Source organism: Primulina eburnea, chromosome 5, assembly GCF_022965805.1.
Source record: "Primulina eburnea isolate SZY01 chromosome 5, ASM2296580v1, whole genome shotgun sequence".
Taxonomy (NCBI): domain Eukaryota; kingdom Viridiplantae; phylum Streptophyta; class Magnoliopsida; order Lamiales; family Gesneriaceae; genus Primulina; species Primulina eburnea.
In genome coordinates this window covers 34,180,392-34,193,893 of record NC_133105.1, presented here as the reverse complement: position 1 = coordinate 34,193,893, position 13,502 = coordinate 34,180,392, and the positions used below count along the sequence as shown (strand labels likewise).

The window sequence follows — 13,502 nt, the reverse complement described above, 5'->3', positions numbered from 1 at the left end:
AAATCTACCTAAAAAGATTAAGGGAGGTAACAAGGAAATGAGTTGTAAATGAGAGAATCAAATCTTTTAAAAGAGGGGGACCGAACATTGTTATCAAAGTGAGGTAGAAAGTGCTTAATTAACAATTAATGGGAGTTTAAAGGTGAGGGATTATCTCCTAAAATGGGTAAGGAAAGAAATCAATTAAATTGTGAGTTGTAGATTAAATTAAATCTTGTTAAATGAGGGTGGCCGATAATTTCATAAATAAAAAAAAAAAGAGGGAAATTATCTCTTAAATATTGCATTTTTAATCTTTAGTGTTTTATCTTCCCATTAAATATTTAGAGAATTAAGGATTTAATTATTTAACTTTATTTACTACTTATCTCAACTTATTTAAATTAATTCCTTAAAACTTATTTTAACTTAAATTAACTTATTTGCTAGCTAAATTAAATTCTGGAAATATTTTTCTAAATCTTAAATTTATCTCTAAACTCCAACTCCAGTCCGGCCTCACTGAATTTAACTGAAATGAATAAAAATTAAACTGCTAGCTAAAATAATTAACTTCAAAAAAATGCGTTAAAATAATCATGCAATGAAGTCAATTTAATTTGAAATACTAGAATTATGCATGGCTTATACGCAGTCTAAGTTACGGGTTCTACATTTTAGATGTGTATGATATGTGTTAAACGACCGAGATCACCTAACCAATTTTGATTCTAAGAGAGACAAGTGTTTGTTCCTCGTATATTCAATTAACAGTCGTGCCTATTGAATGTTTAATCTAAGAAATAAGACGGCTATGGATTAATGTTGTTTTTTTATTACATTTCCGATCTGACTGGAATGAGGATCGAGGATGACATTGATGATCCATTGGAAGCATCTATGCTACTGGTAAATATAGATGTTTTATATGATGTTTTCACACCCATGACAACACCTCCATTGAAATTAACAGAATGTAAGGATGATCAATAAAGTAATAAATCGCTGAATGATGTTGATTGTGTGAACAATAATGGGAAGGACACTCCCAACAAAATCCAGAAGAAGCAACCCTCTTCCCAAATCATAGGAAATGTGCACGTAGACATGCAAACTCGACGAAAGGAGAAAATGGATTGCCGGAAGATGATTGATTTAGTATACATGACTTCTGTATACTTCAAGGTAAGAATTTCAAGCTTTGTTCCAATGTTGAATAAAAAACTTTAATAAAGCCTTAAAGAATCAATTCTGGATTAATGTTATGCATGATGAACTCGAACAATTTGTCCAGAGTGATGTATGGTATTTAGTTCCATGACTTGAACATGGTAATGTTATTGGAACCAAATCGACTTTTAAGAACAAAATCAATGAGTTTGGGAATATTGTTAGAAATAAAGCTCGGTTGGTTGCACAAAGGTATACAAAGGTTTAGGGGGATGATTTTGTGAAACTTTCGCTCCTGTAGCTTGCATTGAGTCATTTCGATAGCTAATTTCCATTGAATGTCACATGGAGATTAATCTTTATCAAATGGATGTAAAAAGCGTATTTTTAAATGGCCTTTTAAATGAGGAAGTGTATGTTAAACAACTAAAAAAATTTGAAGATCCACATCAATCGGACCATGTCTACATGCTAAAGAAAACACTGTACAGACTGAAATAGGACCCACGTGCATGGTATGTCAAATCTAAGTAGATGATATCATTTTTGGTGCCTCTTCGTAGTAACATGTTGATAACTTTGTTCAATGTATGTTTTCTACATTTAAAATGAGTATGATAGGAGAATTAAGTTTCTTTCTTGGGCTACAAACCAAACACTTGCATGATGGAATTTTTCTATGTCAAAGAAAATAGAAAATAACTTGGTGTCATGGTACAATAGAAAATAGAACTATGTGTTTCTCTCAACTGCTGAATTGGAGTATGTGGTAGCTAAGAGTTGTTGTTCACAACTACTGTGGATGAACAAAATAGTAGAGGACTACGGCTTCCATAATAAGACTCTCATTGTATATTTTGACAATTCAAGTGAGACTGATATTTCAAAAAACCTACTACAACACTCTTGCACAAAACACATTGACATTAGGAATCATTTTATTCGAGACTTGGTTTAGAAAAGAATAATTCGCATGGAATTTGTTAGAACTGATAAATAATTGGCATATATTTTCACTGAGCATTAGATTTTGAGATGTTTTTAAATCTTATGAAGTCTCTTATGTTTTTGTGCATAATAATCGCTCATCAATGCTATCTTGGATGTTGGAGCGTCCATGACAAAACCTAACATGCATATGCATTTGTAAGACATTAGACATCGAGCATTTATCCATTCATCTTGTCTTGGGTGATGTTTTTACTATGGTAGATTTAGTAGACTTTTTTTCATTAATGGGAGTACAAATCTCACATCTGAAGTAGCTATTGACGGCTGTGTAACTAATAAATTAACAAGGTAGCAATTCTTGAATCACTTGAAAGCAAAGAATCATTTGCGAAGTTTAAGGTCGTTCGATGGTGCATGTCTGATTAAGACACCCTCATTAATTTTTTGGATGAAGTCATAAATAAGACAACTTTTTCTTAGTACACGAAAGAAACATGCTTTCATCTTTGTACATTGAAAGAAATATTAGATTTTGTTATCCACTTTTTAAGAAGAAGCAAAATCATCATATCCAAGATTCGACTTTGTTCTTAATTAACGTAAGAAGATACAAATAATTTTTTCCTGGTGTGATTGTAAAAAAATAAAAATTATTAGATTTTAGAGTGCTTTGCGAAAAGAATAAAAAAGTATGATCAATTTAGATAGTGTTTGCAAGATTTTATTTTAAAAACTTTCAAGATTCTAGCCAATGAAATATCTAGATAGAAATTATGGATTTATTGACTTAAAATAAATTCTTGCAAACATTAACTTATTGACTTAATGAAGTTGAAATAATATCAATCAAATTGAATAAGTAAACTATAAATTTATGAGGCTTAAAAAGCAAATGCATCAAGTATTAGTAGCTTGTTGATATCTCAATTTTGGGCTCAATTGGAAAGCCTTGTACATATACTGATACCGAGTCCTTTTACGTTAATAAATTACTTTGGGCCTTTTTTGTTAAGAGTATCCAGTTAAAAAATTCTTAAGTTATATATAATTTTACACTTCAGAATCTTTTAGCTAGTGCGGTAGATATCAAAGTCACTTGGCAAATATAATAGCTAGTGTGAACTGATGAACACAAATTTTTTTTGTGGTTCGAAGTTTAAGTAATTCCACGTCTCTCGATCTTCTACGAGTGGAAAGAATTAATTAGAAGATTTGAAGTCCACAATTCTTTGTACAATCTTGGGTCGGGCCCTTCAACTATTGTAGATCTTACTACTAAGACTCCTGTATAGGGGTCTCAACTTTTAGCACAAAGAAGATAATACAATATATAATGATCAAACAACTATTTTTTATTACCCAAATAACTATTTTTTGTGAGCAAAATTTATTTAAATATCATCATGTCTGATTGTAAAATTTTGAATCATCTTCTTATTTTTGTTCAAATTATTCTGAATATATCTCGATTTCATTCCATGTCTTAAGAACTTCTTGTGATATCTCTCAACTAATTGATGTTGACCTAAATTTCACATACTTGGGATTCAATCTAGAGAGAAAAAATAAACAAAAAACCCACAATGTTGTTGTTTGGAAGGGCCAGTGCTGAACGCCAATGCTATCCCGAGGTCCGAGCTGAATCTGCAAGGATGCATTAACATTTGATGGCGCTGGAAGAATTTTCGGCGTAGCCTGACATTCCTATGCTTAAGTTAGAACTGGGTCAGAATAAAAGCATGCAAGTACACTAGATGAGTGAATGTCTATAATGAGGTAGAGTACCTGATATTTATAGAGTAGATGGGACTAAGTGCCTTATATGACAAGAACTCTCCTAAGGTAAGTTGCCATGAATAATGGATTTGGTCTGATCTTATCTTATATTCGGTAAATTTTGAATTTGAAAGATATGTTGATATCTTCGGGATCATTTCCTTATCACGGAAGATATGCTAAGAGATTCATATGGAAAGGGCTTTATTAGCTGCCATATTCTGAGTTCGGGTTGGTGATCCTTCAGTTCAGTTGGTCGGTAATGTTGCTTCTGATGACTCAACCCAAGTAGTAGCCACCTTGAGTGACGATCAAGACTTTTTGTGTAATGCACCGTACTTTTAAAATTATTTTAAAATTTGCGAAAAAATAAAAAATTTCTTAAATAAGTAGTAATCACCTAAATTGCAATAAAAATCATCTGTTTTTCTAAAATATTTGCAATAAAACAACCACAACCAAAGTTTGCAGAAGCACTTGTTTAAACATCGTCAACAATATCATGAAATCAGAGTATTTGAAACAAGCATAAAGTTCTTAAACACATAGGCGGCCCTCGGGTTTTGCCTCCTGCGCAGACCGAGCCAGCTCATTGGTCCCCACCCCTCGTCTCCTCATATTCGTCCTCACCTACATCGACCAAATCTAGTGAGTCTAAAGACTCAACATGTATAAACTGGAAATAACAAGTAATACGTAATAAAACCACATGCAACTTAAAAGTAGAACGTACATACATAAACTTGAACGTAATAACATAAACATAGACGTGCCATCATCATAAAACTTTTTGTAAGCATACTTGCATCATACAAACTTGAACATGCATAACATCATCATTTTGCGTAGTGATATGTTTCAAAGCAAGTGACCCATACATAATTGAGTCTGATCAAACTAAACCACAGTAATTCGCTGGCAGTGAAAATCCACTACCACATACATGAGATCCCCGGTCATGCTTTACCGGGTGGATTGGTCCCTGGTCATGATTTACTGCTTTCTAATCCTGATCTAACGCGATCATGCTTTACTGGGGTGGAGAGGTCACCGGCTACGTTCACGGGCTTTCAAACCCGTTCATAACTGATCACAAGACATTTAGAATACCTCAAAAATAAAATATTTTCTCATTTTGCACATTGAACATACTTACATGGCATTGAGGGATTCGTTGGATCTCGCTTGGGGCCACTGCTGCACATACTAACATTAGTTCAAGTACTTAACTTTCATAACTTAGACGTATTATATTAGTCTTGCTCACATCCAAAGTGACAAATTCCCTTATGACATTCAAAATCCCTTAGGACTTGACCTCGCTTAATCATCGTACTAAAACATGACATTGAACCCCAAAACAATCTCTATATGAAGCATGATCATTTCCCAAGCAATGGAAGACACAACAAACTCAACCTACGAATTTAACAAAGACACGGACCCCGTATCAATGTGCGGCTCCGGGTCTGTGTAGACTCTGGAATTTCATAATCCGAAAGAAACAAGGGCACGGACTCCGTGTCATGGTCTGGCTTCGGGTCCGTGTATCGACGACAATGGTTAACCAACGGAAATCACTACACTTGTGGCTTAATCCTCCTAACTCGATCATGCGGACCGTGAACCAACACCTCAAGACCTATCCTAGGATGCTATGGTCATGATTTAAACTCCCATGACGCCTCAAAACAACGATGCAAATCATACAACGCAACTCAAACCATGAAAACGACATTTTGACACCAAAATGCTTCCTATGACTTCTAATGCAACCAAATGTCTATCGACACAAAACGAAGCACCAAAATCATCCCAACATCATACTCACAATACTAAAACGCAGAAGCAATCACCCCACGGTTCCCAATGAAGCCTGCACGTCGAGAACACATTTTTAAAAAATTACAGTTTAAGCAGTCCCACGAAACCAATCATATCTCACTGTTTTGTTGTCCAAAAATTTTTAATTCACTGTTAAATCGAAGGAATCAAAATGAACTACGATTTATATGTTGAAATTTTTCCAAAAAGTCGACCAAATTTTCGCAGAAATCGAAATGACAGCAGAATTTGGGTTTTTAGATATAAAATCATTTCAAAATCAATCCCACCAATTTTTGCTCAAACTTTGCACAACATACATGAAGTTTTACACATAATAAACATAAGAACATGTACTATAACGAGATCGATGCATAAACGAAAGAATATACATACCTTTTGATATTTAAAGTTTTCAAAACGACGATACCGAAGCAGAACGAGTGCGAGGGTTGATCTGGATTGATTTGTGGCTCGATTTTCTTGAAGAAAAGTGAATGAGAATTGCTGGAAAAATTGTAAAGTAAGGGGCGGCTGCTATAACACTTATAATGTAAGGTCCTGTATTTAATTATCCGGTAATTTGGCATAATTAGAATAATTATTGAGTTGTAAATTAAAATAATTATTTATGCCAAATAAATTTTAGAAGTGTGTTAAAAATATGTATTTTAGAATATCGGAGAATTTAACGATATAAAATACATATAGAGTTTAAATAACACACGAGAGCAAATAAATGCAGACCGGGATAAATGGGCTTGTGTTACTATTTTGGTGATCCATTATTATTATTAAATACATACAATACACACATATCTCATTCAAGAAGAGAAAAGAAACGAGAGAAGGAAGAGAAAGGAAAGAAAGAAGGGAACCCAAATTTTCGCAACTCTTGGAGCAGCCGCTGAAAAGTCGCAATATCTCCTCCGTCCGACGTTCAAATCTCGATCGGTCTGAAGGGGTGTCTTCCTAACATCCTAAGCTTCGATTTAAGTCAGAAATCGCGATGTTTGAGCAAGGATTCGGGTAGATCGAAGCTGCTGTTCAGGTGCTCTGTTTCTGCGAAAATTCTTCTGATTTTGGGTGAGAGTTTTTGGGTTGCTGAGACTTTTGTATTTTGAATTAGTAGAAATGACTTAAAACGAACTTGTATCCCTGTTTGTTAGCTTTCTATAGCCACTAGAATCATGGAATTTGGATAGGAAACGGATTTGATATGATTTTTCTACCAAAATGTGTCAAATCGAATTCTGAAATGGTGCTGTGCAGGACACCTACTGTAATTCGAGTTTTTGTTAATTATGCGCTCGGATTCTGGACTTGTGATTCCAAAGAAAGTTGTAGAGCTATGTGTTGTCTTCGTAATGATATAAAATTCGTTAAATTTCATTAAGAATTGAGCAAGTTATGCCCGTTTTTCTGGAACTGCTCAATGTGTGAGATTCTGTCCGCGAATTCGTAAGTAGCAGAGTGTTCTTGGAAATTCTGAGAATAATCTACTGAGATTCTGAAGATGATTTCAACTGGAGAAACTTAGATAATTGAGTATCTTTCATTTCCAATTGGCGGATGGTGATTTGAGTTAATATTGAGCGATATATGAATTTTATGCTCTTTTATGTCAAATCGGACATTGGTATGGAATGTAGTTTTCACGATCGGCTTATTGTGGTTTTGTTTAGGCCGAGAGTCTTGAATAGAAGTTGATATTGGAGTTTCAAGTTGGTATAGGTATGTTACAGCTCGGTAACGTACGACGGTAAAACATAAATTATGTTTAATTGTCATTCTGTGTTACATGGATCGTGTTTATGACTTGTTGACTGTCGTAAATTGTTAAATGCCTTCATTGTGATCTATGTTTATTTATTATGACATATTATTGGCATTTAGCATTGGGCATACAGTTATGACATTCATGTTGAGCCCTATCGTTCTTGTTAGCCATTGTTGATATCCATTGTTATCTAGCACTGTTGTTTATCTCGGGATCATTGTGTGGCTGATAGGCCTATACACATGATACTGTAGATGTGATTGAACAATCCCAAGGTTAGTGCAGCCTTTTGAGGTGAGCGCTGGGATTGTGTCATCTAGTTCGTTCTGTTGTGTCATCCTGTTATATCGTATCAGCTGTATGGAGGCCGAGTCAGGGGTGTTATTCAGCACAGCTTGGCATACCTCGCATACTTGGCAGGGTGGTTTAGCTGCATGACGATGTAGCTCCCATGTGTTGTTGCTCGAGCATTATTCCAGTTGTTATCGTTTTGTTGGCTCCTGTTATCCCAGTTATTCGTTGAGCCTTTCATACATTGCATATACATTTTATTATATGATTATGCATGATTTAAGTTATTGTTGTTATTGTTGAACTGTTTCATACCAGAATCCTAACCTCAGTTGTTTGCTGGGGGGCTGCTGTGGTTGTTATTGGACACCATGGTAGATCTCCCGAGTCGTTTTGCAACATTAGGCCGAGGTTCCGCCAGTGGAGCTCGGGATTGAGGTTGGATTGCTTGGTTCTGTTCAGTGGAGTCTCCCAGTTAGTTTATATGTATGTCTTGAGTTTGTTTCAGACTTGTATTGTACTTTATTTGCCGGGGAGATGCCCCGTGTATCTGTATTGATATTTGGTTGTTCTGGTTATGTTCTGAGACGACTCTGTGATATTCTTGATCTGGTGAGTATTTGGTAAGTTTTAAATTCTGTTTAGTCCTGGCCAGTGCGGCTATAGGTTTTGACTTTGGTTGTTGTTTTAATGACTCTAGTTGGATTATATTTTGATATAAACTGTTGTTTGAGTTTTCGTGATGTCCTACTTACGGGGAGGTCATGCCGAAATTTTTCTAGGCCCTGAGGTCCTTTTTAAAGTAATTTAAACCTTTTTCCGCTACAGCTTTAAGTCAAACCATTATTGTTTCATCATTAATTGTCATTAGAGTAAATGGGCCTCACATATAACCCTAGGTTTTTATTCTCAAAAAAATAAAATGAACACAACGAAATGGGTGTGTGTTTAACCGTGAATGTGTGTGTGAGAAAGTATGTGTGCGTGTGTTTTAGGTAATTAGGGATGATAAAAATTGCTTAATTACATAATTCACAAGGTAATTAAAATACTATCTCCCTACTCACCTCTAATAAAATCTCTTAATTTAAAATTAAATGCATAAGTACTAATCTTTAAAATTTTAAAAATACTAACAATCACCTGATGAATAAATTAGGATTTAAAAATGTTAACAACTTAATAAATCATTTAAAATGCCCCAATTCTAACTTAAAACAAAATAACACATTTTAAAATCGGCAAAAATCATCGCCGGTCTCCTCACCTCGATCTCGCATCAAATAATCGTCTGAAACATGAAATCGAGAAAAATATTTTAACGTGCATCACATAAACATAAATAATTTAAAATAATGCAATTAAATAAATCATGCATCGTTAAAAATTTAATTTAAATTTAAATAAAAAAATTAATTATTTGCATTGGTTTTACGTATATGAAATTTTTGCTCTACATTTTGTTCTGGCGAGATCATCAAAGGGTCGGCCATTTTGAATTGTACAAATGAATTCATGCACCCATATGTTCGGGTCAGGTAAATAGTACCCTTCCCTTTTTGGTCTTAAAGAAGTATGAAATTTAGAAAAAGTACTAGATTTAAAGTCGACTTGAGCATATGTTTCCCCTTGATGGTGCCTCCCCCCAATTTATGTTAATTTAGACTTCTTTGACCCATCGAAAATGTCTGGAATAGATCTTGAACTGAGCATGTCAGCGAGCACTCGGATCTGTGCTTGTTTGTTTCTTGGTTTCTTCGAGATTCATCTAGTTTGCAAAGATGGATGATCAAGACCTCGATCCATGTACGAACAGTGTGGATTTTCTGACCATTGAGCTTTCCGAGAAACCTAGTCGAGTATCTGATTAGACCGTTAAATAATTTTTTTTCGTACGGTTGTGATCATATGTTCCCTCCTATAAGAGGACTTTCTTCACTGCCATTTTAACTTTATTCTCTTCCAACAACATTACTCTGCCGAATTCACTACTCGATTCCCGACCAAAATTTTTTACTCAGACCACTTAACACTAAGTTACTTCTCAGCCTTATAAACTTAACATGTCGAGTCCCGACTTTAGAATAGTTCAGGAATTGACCGAGGAGGTAGACGACCATCAAATCCAAAGAGTTTATACATCCTGAGTGAAAGGGTAGTTATAGCTTACCCGAATGTCAGTTCTTCGTGTTTCAAGGATATCTCAGGCTCCGAGCAGGTTTCCTCACATAGCATCAGACTTAGGACTGTCAAGATCATCGAGAGGTGCCTAAAAAGGAAAGAGTGATTACAATGGTACGAGGTGGATAGGGATGGAAATGGGCCGGGGTTAGGGCGGGTTTGTCATTCTCATGCCTAATAAAGTATCATAAACAAATTTTTTTTTTTAAACTATTTCATACCTTGAATTTCAATATGTTGGAATATTATAATTTTCAGAGTTTGACAAGATAATCCGTAAGAGAACCAAAGAAGCAAACTGATTGGAAAAATCGAGTAATCATAACTGAAAACTTCGTTTGAGCTGAACTTAAAAAACCTTATCAACTGAAGTATTCATAACTGATAAGACATCAGTTAGAACTAATAATGTCCAGCTAAACTGATCGGCTGATAAGTTGATTTCTACTCAGTTGTCCACGTCATCAATTGAAGTATTAGTAGATAGACTGACAGATCGTACCAAAGGAGAACATATGAATCAAAACAGAACAGTCTGAATATCCCGTACTATTTTCAGATAAAGTAACTATATTACAATTCAACGGATATTTGTCATTAAATGCATTAAATATGACCGTTGTGATCGAACACTATATAAAGCTGATCGAATCAGTTGAAGAAGGTTGGTAAAACACACAAAATGAACAATCTGCAATCTTCAATCAGTTGTATTCATTTCTCGAGTATTTTCTCAGTATACAAATCGCACACTCAGCTCCAAATTAATTGTATTTATTCGTATCATCCAGACTACAAATTAGAGCGATTCAGTTAATCACTGTAAACGTATTGATAGACTATGAGTTTCATTTTGGCAGTGTATAAGACCATTTGAATTGTATTATTACAATATGTTGTAATATATCGAAGTATTTTAATAAAAACGTATTCTTGTGATAGAAGGGGTGACGTAAGAGAATTTGAAGTCTCCGAACATCCGTAAAAATTTGTGTGCTCATTTCAGTTATTCTTTTAGTTTTACATTATATCACTCCTCAATATTCAATCTATATTTCAGTTTATTTCCGCACTATTATTAGTTGACTGATTTATATCGACAAACAAGATTTTAGGATCAGTTTTCAAAGAACTGATTCATATGTCATCATTCAACAAGATTCCAATGGTCTCAGGGAAGAATTTAATTATTAGAAGATCATAATGCAGGCTCATCTAGTTGCTTAGGATGATGACATGTGGTATATCATAACAAATGGACCCATGAAGATAATGAAAGTCGACATAGCTATTGCTTTTACTGATGGAGCACCACATCGAATAGAAAATCCGAGAGATGATTGGACCTCAGAAGAAAAGAGAAAGGATAACTTGGAGAATGTTGCCAAGGACATCTTGTATAAGACTCTAGAAAAAAAAATTTAGCAAAATCAAAATGTTTAAATAAGATAAGGAAATCTGGGAAAAGTTTATTCAGCTATGTGAAGAAAATGAGCAGACAAAAGAAAACAAGATGTGTGTTGCTGTTCAGAAATTTGATAACATCAAGATGAAAGCCGGAGAATCGATGAGTGAATTTGATAAAAGAGTTAGCAGCATTGTGAACGAACTGAATGCACTTGGAAGAGTGCATTCAAACAAAGATATTGCCTTGAAAGTAATGTGTGGCAATACCAAGGAGTGAGATGTCCGAACTATGACCATGAGAGAATCTAAAGATCCGAGCAAGGTGAAATTACATGACTTATTTGTATATTTAAAAGCTTATGAATTCGAGATGCAAACTAGAGAAGGTGTAAGGCTCGAAATTTATTAGTCTTCATTAATATGATACTCAGAAGATATGAGTATGCATTATGTGCAAGGAGAGGAGAAAAGACATGAGAAATTAGGGTTTTGCAAGACCGCACACGCGCCCAGAACAGGAGTGCACCCGCGGTCATGCAATTATGGATTTGTGCAAAAGAGGCCGAAGCCACACCGCACCCGAGGTGCAACCAAGACCGCACCCGCGGTGCATGGACAGAAAGTTGGCAAATTTTATTCGAAGCAAGACCGCACCCGCGGTGCGAGAAGAACCGCACCCGCGGTGGTGTGACCGCACCCGCGGTCGCTATTTTGTAAAAAATGAAAGTGGTGCCGAAGCATGAGCGCACCCGCGCTGGAGATGTCACCGCACCCGCGGTCGTGCGTGTAACTTGAAAAATAAACCATGTGTCCCTTGCCATGCAATATGAGATGAGGTGTCTTCATTTCCTCCTATTCCAGCTGAGGAATCGAGGGAGGAGTTCAGAAGAGAGAAAAGGAGAAAGCTTTCATTTCTTTTGATCTTAAACTTGTAATTTTGAATGAGTTAGTAGTCCGATTTTTTATACGAGTTCATTTCCATAATCCTTACGCTAAGAGCTTCAAGGTGATGTAAGTTCCTTCCATTCCTGCATGATTTGAGATATGGTGATTGGGGGAATTAGGAATTACAATAGATTATGTGTTCTTACTAAGTTGGTGATTGTAGATTCGAAACCGGAACGAAGAAATGATATCGAACTCAATTGTTATAATTTTGCAGCATGTTTAGGGTTGAGTTATGCAGATTTTTGAGAGTATGATGTTCTATGAGGTTGATTATGGATTGTGGAAAGTAGATATTGATATATGTTGAGAATTGAATTGACCAGTATCAAGAACTACCCCGTTATGCCGTCAAATTGTGTTTAGATGTACTAATGATTGTAAATGGATTCAATTGAGTTAGGAATTAATAGAATGTGTATTGAACATTGCTATTTCAGATTCATCATACCTCACTTCGACATCGAGACCTCGACATCGATAAAGGTTTAGCAACGAAAGGTATAATGCATGTTTTGTTTGGGGAGACATGACTCAAATTAGATCCAATTTGAGTTTCCCAACCATAATCACATACTAGACTTATTGTTTATCTTGTAATATGATTGTGATTTGTTTATAGACTTGTATTCAAATCTTTTGAGATGATTATGCTTTGTTTACAGATTGTTATTCATTGCATTTAAGATAGGAGAGTCTTGACAGAAACAGTCAAACTTCTAGATGTTCGGTGATATCGCAGCTTAGGAGAAGATCACCTCTCCTATTGTAGATGTCGATACAGATCAGACCGAAGTCTAGGAATAAGACGTACAGTCACCCCGATTGGGAGGGTAGGTGACAGCCATTGACGTCTTATTCACACCGGGATCCCTAGAGTTATAGTCGAGTCGAGTCCAGACATGGTTTGATTCGCATTGCATGTTTATATGGATGTCATTCATAATAGCATGTTTCGTGTTTTAGATTGATTATATGCATGTATACATGTTTATACTGGGATTTGTTCTCACCGGAGTTTCCGGCTGTTGTTATGTCTGTATGTGTACATAACAACAGGTGGGGCAGGATCTGGGTCGAGACAGAGATGAGATCGTGATAGCGTGGTGACTTCGGGCGCGGCAGAGGACTAGTGGTTGCTACTAGCTTTGTACTACTTGTAGATAGTAGTTTGTTTTAAACACTAGTTTGTATGAAT

The 13,502-nt window shown here is 35.5% G+C and overlaps 1 long non-coding RNA gene across 1 annotated transcript; it reads left to right on the top strand.

The window, feature by feature from the left end:
- Positions 1-6,258: 6,258 nt before the first annotated feature.
- Positions 6,259-8,146, top strand: LOC140831820 (uncharacterized). The gene is made up of 2 exons (XR_012117957.1): positions 6,259-6,786; positions 7,386-8,146. It is a non-coding gene; the product is annotated as an uncharacterized lncRNA (long non-coding RNA).
- The last annotated feature ends 5,356 nt before the right edge of the window (positions 8,147-13,502 follow it).